The sequence below is a fragment of the Arachis duranensis genome, unplaced genomic scaffold (assembly GCF_000817695.3).
Source record: "Arachis duranensis cultivar V14167 unplaced genomic scaffold, aradu.V14167.gnm2.J7QH unplaced_Scaffold_354585, whole genome shotgun sequence".
In the NCBI taxonomy this organism is placed as follows: domain Eukaryota; kingdom Viridiplantae; phylum Streptophyta; class Magnoliopsida; order Fabales; family Fabaceae; genus Arachis; species Arachis duranensis.
The window spans coordinates 1,112,443-1,120,059 of record NW_026264911.1 but is presented as its reverse complement, the minus strand read 5'-3'; positions in this window follow the sequence as shown (position 1 = coordinate 1,120,059).

Here is a 7,617-nt window from a genome sequence, read left to right as displayed (position 1 = left end):
GTGAAAGGATAATAGTGAAAGAAAAGAAAAGATGCAGAAATTTTATTGATTGTTGATTGATTGAATTGTTCACTATGAAGGTAAAACTAAGTATATATAGAGCATTGGCCTATGAAAGATAAAAGTAAATAAAGATAAGATAGAGATAAAGATAAAGATAACTATGAGATAAGATAAAAACTAAAATTATGATTGAATTTGTGTATTCTGTTGGGCTGAATTTATGGGTCGTGAGACGTCTTTATTGTTGTCATGGGCTAAGGTGAAAGAGTGATTTAATACGCCCCCGCAAGCTGGAGAATGAAAGATGTCAAGAATGCTAAGCTTATTCAGATTAAGATGAAAGGGTTGAGGAGACAAAGGCTTGGTGAAGATGTCGGCTAGTTGCCCAGAAGAGGGAATTGGGAGAAGTTTCATCACTCCAGCTTCTTGAGCTTTTTGTCGAACCAAGTGACAATCAACCTCTAAATGTTTGGTCCGTTCATGAAAAACCGGGTTAGCAGCAATATGAATAGCACTCTGATTATCACGATATAAAAATGGTGGGCGGATAGGAGAGATGCATAAAAATTGTAACACATTTAGTATCCATTGAAGATCACAAGTTGTGTTGGCAAGTGCACGATATTCTGCTTCCGTGGATGAGCGGGCAACAGTGGTTTGTTTCTTGGTCTTCTAAGAGACTAAAGAACTGCCTAAGAAGAAACAATAACCTGTTAAAGATCGTCGAGTGTCAGGACATCCGGCCCAATCAGAGTCACTGAAGCCAAGAAGCTGAATTTCTGATTCCCTTGGAAAGAAAAGTCCTTTGTCGAGACTAGTTTTCAGATATCATAACACATGCTTGGCAGCTTGAAGATGAGATTCAGTAGGAGATGCCATGAATTGACTTAATTGTTGAGTGGCATACATGATGTCCGGTCGAGTAGTGGTGAGATAGATAAGACGGTCAACCAAACGGCGATATACAAAAGGGTCGGATAGTAGGGGGCTTTTGTCTTGATATAGTCTTGTGGTACTATCCATTGGAACAGAGGCAGGTTTGGCACCTAATAAATTAGAATCCTCCAAAAGATCAAGACAATATTTTTTTTGAGATAAGCAAATTCCTTTCTCTGATTGAGCAACTTCAATACCCAAAAAATATTTTAATGGGCCCAAGTCTTTAATTCGGAAGTGTTGGTGCAAAATAGACTTAATGGCAGCAAGTTCAGAAATGGAATTACCAGTGAGAACAATGTCGTCAACATAGACTAAAAGGATAGAAATTTGATCACCAATGAATTTAACAAATATGCTATAATCAGATGAGGTCTGCTGATATTCATGAGATAGCAAAAGATGAGAAAGTTTGTCATACCACATACGACTAGATTGTCGTAAACCATACAATGACTTTAGTAGCTTACAGCATTGATTCGGTTGAGGAGATGTAAATCCGGGTGGCAGAGTCATATAAACATCCTCAGAAAGATCCCCATGTAAGAAAGCATTATTGACATCCAACTGATGTATGGGCCAACGCTTCATAGAGGCCAATGCCAAAACTAATCTGATGGTGGCAGGCTTGACAACAGGGGAAAAAGTTTCCAAGAAATCAACACCTTCAGTTTGAGTGAACCTTTTAGCTACAAGACGTGCTTTATATCGATCAACTGAACCATCAGGCTTGCGTTTGATGCGATAGACCCATTTACAGCCAACCGGCTTAACTTCTGTAGGGCAATCAATAAGACGCCAAGTTTTGTTCAGCTCAAGAGCATCCAACTCATCTTTCATAGCACTACACCAATTAGAGTGTTGATTGGCATCCTTAAAAGACTTTGGCTCAACGTCAGAATGTAGAGATAAAAGAAACTTTTTATGTGAAGATGGAAGAGAAGAAAAAGACATTACTGAAGATAAAGGATACTTGCACTTTGAGGGAGATTGATTTGTAGAGATGAGAGAGGAATTACACAAGTAATCAGAGAGATATGCTGGAGGTCGGTGAGGCCGGTCGGAATGACGAGGATGGGGTTGCTCAGGTGGTGAAGAAGGTGACGGGGGATGAGAAGGTGATGGTGGACTGGTGTTTAGTGCGGAAGGAGAGATGGGTGTCTATGTTGAAAGTGATTCAGTTGTCATGGGTTCAACTTGGCTAGGTAACGATAGTGAGGAAGAAGGAGAGGTTGTTGGAGAAAATAAAGAACTAGGTGGAGTTGGGTCAATGGGTATAGGTGAGGGTTCAACTGGAAGACTAACTGAATCTTGTTTTTGAGAAGGTGTGTTTGGCAATGTTGGGCTGAGTGTATGGAATTGGGCATTTTTTGTAACTAAGGGCAAGATCATTTCATAAAAAATCACGTTTCTAGAAATCTCAATTCTTTTATCTTCAAAAACATAAACAATATATCCTTTAAAACCCCTTTAAAGCCAATAAATACAGCCTTTTTGGCTCTTGGATCAAATTTTGATCTATTTGCCATTAGGGTAGAAATAAAACATAAGCATCCAAAAACTTTAAGATCATGATAATTTGGTGGATAATTGAATAAAATCTCAAATGGTATTTTAAAATTAATTGCGGATGATGAAACTCTGTTAAGTAAATAAACAGCATGTCTAACAGCATAAGACCAAAAAGATGATGGTAAATTAGATTGAAACATAAGAGCACGAGCTATATTCAAAATGTGTTGATGCTTGCGTTCTACCCTTCCATTTTGTTGAGGAGTTTCAACACAACTACGTTGATGAATAATACCCTTTGAAGCATAAAAATCAGGTAAAATAAATTCTGGTCCATTATCGGAACGGATAATTTTGACTTTGGAGTTGAATTGTGTTTCAATCAAAGTAATAAAATTTTTTATTTGATTTTGTACTTCTCCTTTTGATTTTAATAAAGTAACCCATGTAAAGCGGCTAAAATCATCAACAATAGTAAAAAAATATTTATGATTATGAATAGAATTTTGTCGAAACGGACCCCAAATATCAAAATGTAATAAATCAAAACTTGCATTGGCTTTGTTAAAACTTTGAGAAAATGAAAGTTTCTTTTGCTTAGAAAGATGACAAATGTCACAAGCCTCATCATGATGCATAGAGATAAAAGGAAATTGTTTATGTAAATGATTAAGTCTTTGCCTAGAAAGGTGTCCTAAACGAAAATGCCATATATTGGAAGGTGTAATGGGTGGAGATTGGATGGAATTTATGGAGTGTGTAGTGGATGAATTTTTACCAAAATTGGGTTCAAAGACATATAATCCCTCTCTCATTCTGGCCAAATCAATCGTCCCCAAATTGTTGCTCTGTAAAGTGCAAGAAGAAGATGAAAAAGTGAGTTCACATGTGAGTGCTGAAGTAATTTTTGAAACAAAGATAATATTAAAGTTAAAATGAGGTAAATAAAGAACATCATGAAGAACCAAGGATGGTCAAAATTGAACAATGCCTTTATAAGAAACAGTAGTTTGAGAACCATTTGGTAAATGAACAATAATAGGAGAAATTTGTGTGTAAGAAATAAAACCAAGACAAATTTGATGCAATGTGATCTGTGGCACCAGAATCAATGATCCAAGTATTCAAGAATGAATCTCGATTTGAAGAATTGTTAACAGTATAAAAAGTATTGAAAGAACAAAGATAATGAGTAGTTGGACTTGGCAAAAGCTTAAGTTGGTTTGAAGGACGAGCTTCTTCGTTGAAAGGAAGTGCCATGAAAGAAAAGTGTTGGGCTGACGAAATGTCCAAAAGATGCTCTGGATGAAGTTGCTGATGTGCCATTTCTCCTTGATCCATGGATGTCAGCAGAGCTCAAGAGGAGCTCTGATACCATAATAAAACGGAAAGAGTACGTAAAGATAACAAAATTGTGAAAGGATAATAGTGAAAGAAAAGAAAAGATGAAAAAATTTTATTGATTGTTGATTGATTAAATTGTTCACTATGAAGGTAAAACTAAGTATATATAGAGCATTGGCCTATGAAAGATAAAAGTAAATAAAGATAAGATAGAGATAAAGATAAAAATAACTATGAGATAAGATAAAGACTAAAATTATGATTGAATTTGTGTATTCTGTTAGGCTGAATTTATGGGCCGTGAGACGTCTTTATTATTGTCATGGGCTAAGATAGAAGAGTGATTTAATAGCAACATTTTATTTAAGGTTAAGTATTATGAGTTTATGACATGATCGGAAAAATTTCTTGGCCATAAACTTTTTTCTTTGGATTTTTTTTACTGGCCATAAGCTTTTTTTTCCTATTAGTAATAGAGGTCCATTATTTATTTATTGCTCAAATCCAAGCTAAACTGATTAACAATTTTACTGTACACAATCCATTCCTACATTGCATGAAAGTGTCATTATAATTCAAAGTCAGGTCCACAAAGAGATAAACTAAAATAATATAAAGCATTATCAAATACATTTCTTTTAACGCATCATTAATGTATTTATGGCTAATTTTAAGTTTACCGTTAAGTATATCGAAGGACAAATACTGTCATTTGTGGATCCCGATTATGTTTGTACTGGGATCAACTGTGACCATTTTATTGGGATAGGTACTTTTATAGGACACACATAATACAAAGAGGATGACACCTTATTTCATTAGGTGAGGATGGATTTTAATTTCAGCACCATAGAATTTTCCAGAAAAGAGAGATAGTAGTCTATTGGGTAAAAACACTTAGGTATGTCTTTGGCCTCTAAAAAAAAGATTTAAAGATTTATTTCACTGTTCTAAATCACATATAACTAAGAAACATTTGGATATGAAATTGTATATAAGTGAAAATAATTTGAAAATAATGTAATAAAGCACACAAGCTTTTTTAAAGGTAAACTTTTCTGAGACGCATGTTGATCAGGTGAACTTGTTTCTATTACTTTTGTGGAATTTTCTTTTTTTACTGAAGATCATGTGGTTCGGTTCTCACCCATATATCCAATATTTTTCAAAGGGTGGACAGGAAGAAGATCCTTTGAGCTTGGATAAACAGACACCTTGTGAATTTGGATTTGTTTACTTAGATGTTTCCCTCACCTCTGATATTGTTATATTTTTATAAAAAGGATAGAAGTTGTAATTATAAAATATATTTGTATATATTACTGGTAGAAACTCTTCTCGTAAATAAAGAATATTATGATGATGTGAATATATATTTTTATGATGTATAAAAAAATGCCTTATATTTTCAGTTTCATTTTTAAAAGCTCCTACATATTATAGTTATATATAGATAAGTCACCGTAATATCTTTACTATCAGAATAACACAATTGGAAGTATGACATTCTAGTGGTGAGGGTGTTACAACTAACACACTACTGGTGGATGAAGGATAAATCCTCACTGCTACCTCTCTATTCGATAAAAAATCAATCCTTTATATTCATCCTCCTTCATATTCTTCAGGAATGGCTAATGGTTTCTCGTAGCCCTACTGTATCCTTATAGATTCTATTGTAGAAGTCTAGCTTTGGCTTCCGATTATAGAATCTTCTTCGATTCTGGGCAGATTTGTACTCCACGCCTGCCTTTAGTGGGGTGGTAGTGAAGGCTGTTGGCGTTTCTTTTCTCTATCAGCTATGCTTGCAAAAAAGAATAAAATACATCAATTCAGATATTATAAACATCAACAGACAAGAAGTGAGTCAGAAAATAAATCTTGCCAAAAATACAAGACACTAAAAAAGAATGAAATAATTAACATGTGGCATTGTGAAAAGCAACATTTATCTTAATTAGTGTGCCTAAGGTACTTCCAAACAGTATGCATGTTATTAAGAAGCAAATAAGCGACTAGAAGCTCAATGAACACTTACGCATTCAAAGAATTGATATGTTTGCGATTGGATTTGCGCAAAAGAAAAGTTTTGAAATGTGATATGTAATGATTGAAAGTAAGTTTAAGAATAGACCAATATGGCATTATATCATTACATACACACCACAAACTCAATGATAAATATTAGCATTTCAAGCAATCCAGCATCACAAACTATACTTAATGAATTATGCCAAACAAAATCAAATATTCTAAATGACATAGTAGCTACAGACATGCAATTTAAAATTTAATATATTCATAGAGGCATATTCACAAATAATTGGTGTATAAAATAAACAAAAATTATTTAAGTAAAATAAGAGGAACAAGTTCAAACATCACTGTAAATTCTATAACCAATATACCACAAAATTAATTTCAATATTTAAAATTTATTCTTAATATACACTAAAACTAAATAAAATATACAAATTTGACACAATTGGATTATGCAGGAGATTGAACCAAAATTTTATTAAGAACTCTTTGTAGTATGTACAAACATTTAGCGTGCAAAAATATCAAATACATCAAAATAGCACTAACAAGCATTTTTTCAACATTAATTCATAAAATTCAGCACTAATGACATAAAAAATTAGCAGTATATTACAATAGTTCACCAGAATATCAATCAAATAATCCAAACCAATTAAAATTCAAACTCAACAAGCATAATAGCATACTTAATTACATATGAAATGAGACAATAAATTTAAAGAGAATTGACTTGAGAACCTACTTGAAGACAGGGAAAGAAAATGTAGAGATAGGGGAGGTACTGATGTTGTAGTGATACTGCTAGTGGTAGCTCCGGCAGCTCTGACGGCTGGAAGTGGTTGCTAGTGGCTGGTTCCACCGAAAGAAGAAGAAGAAAAAAAGAGTGGTACAACAAAGCTGAGGACTCGACAAAGATGGTAGAAAGGGAGGTTAACATCGGTTCTGTCGGTGATAGTTATGCCGAAGGAAAGGGAGAAGAGGAAAATGAAGAAATTGAAGAAGAAGAGGGAGAGGGAGCTCGTCGACAGTTATGATGTAGGTTGGAGGTAGGGAACAAAGAGGAAGACGATGATGGTGCTGTGCATTTGATTGTGAGAAAGGGAGGGTGTGGGTTGCACTGAAGAGAGAAAATATGACGAGAGAGTGAGTTAAGGTCTCCAAAAAGTTAAACATTCCAAAAAGAGAGATCTCTCTCATGCAAAAACACTGGCACTACTTCCATAAGCGCAAAATGCTCGCGCACACGAGAATTTTTTTTTCTTATTTGACCTTTTTTAAGAGTATATAACCAAATAGGTTCCTAGCAAATTTTGCATAGGATATTTTCATTCCAAAATTTTTTTTATTTCATAAAGGTCTTTGAATTTTAGAAAGGTAAGACATATAAGTCCTTTCGTCATACTTTTGAAGACCTATTTGTCCAAAAAAAAAAAAATAGGTTAAACTAAGGTTGGGACTGATAATATTTAAAGTTATTTGTGTTTGATTTTGAGGATAAAATAAGATGAGATTGAAACACAAAAATTAGTACGATATTTTATTTGATGTAAATTACGAAAGTTTAATTTATTTTATTTTTTATTCAAAAATTAAAAAATTATAATACTCAAAATTAATAAGAATAATAAAAAAATAAAAAATAAATTATGTATCTGTATTTTTTTTTTATTAAGATGGATACAAAATATATTAAGTTAGTGAATATATCAAATATGACAGTTTCAGGTGAAGTCAACTTTACATGAAGTTGATACTTCAAAGTCGTTGAATGAAAATTTA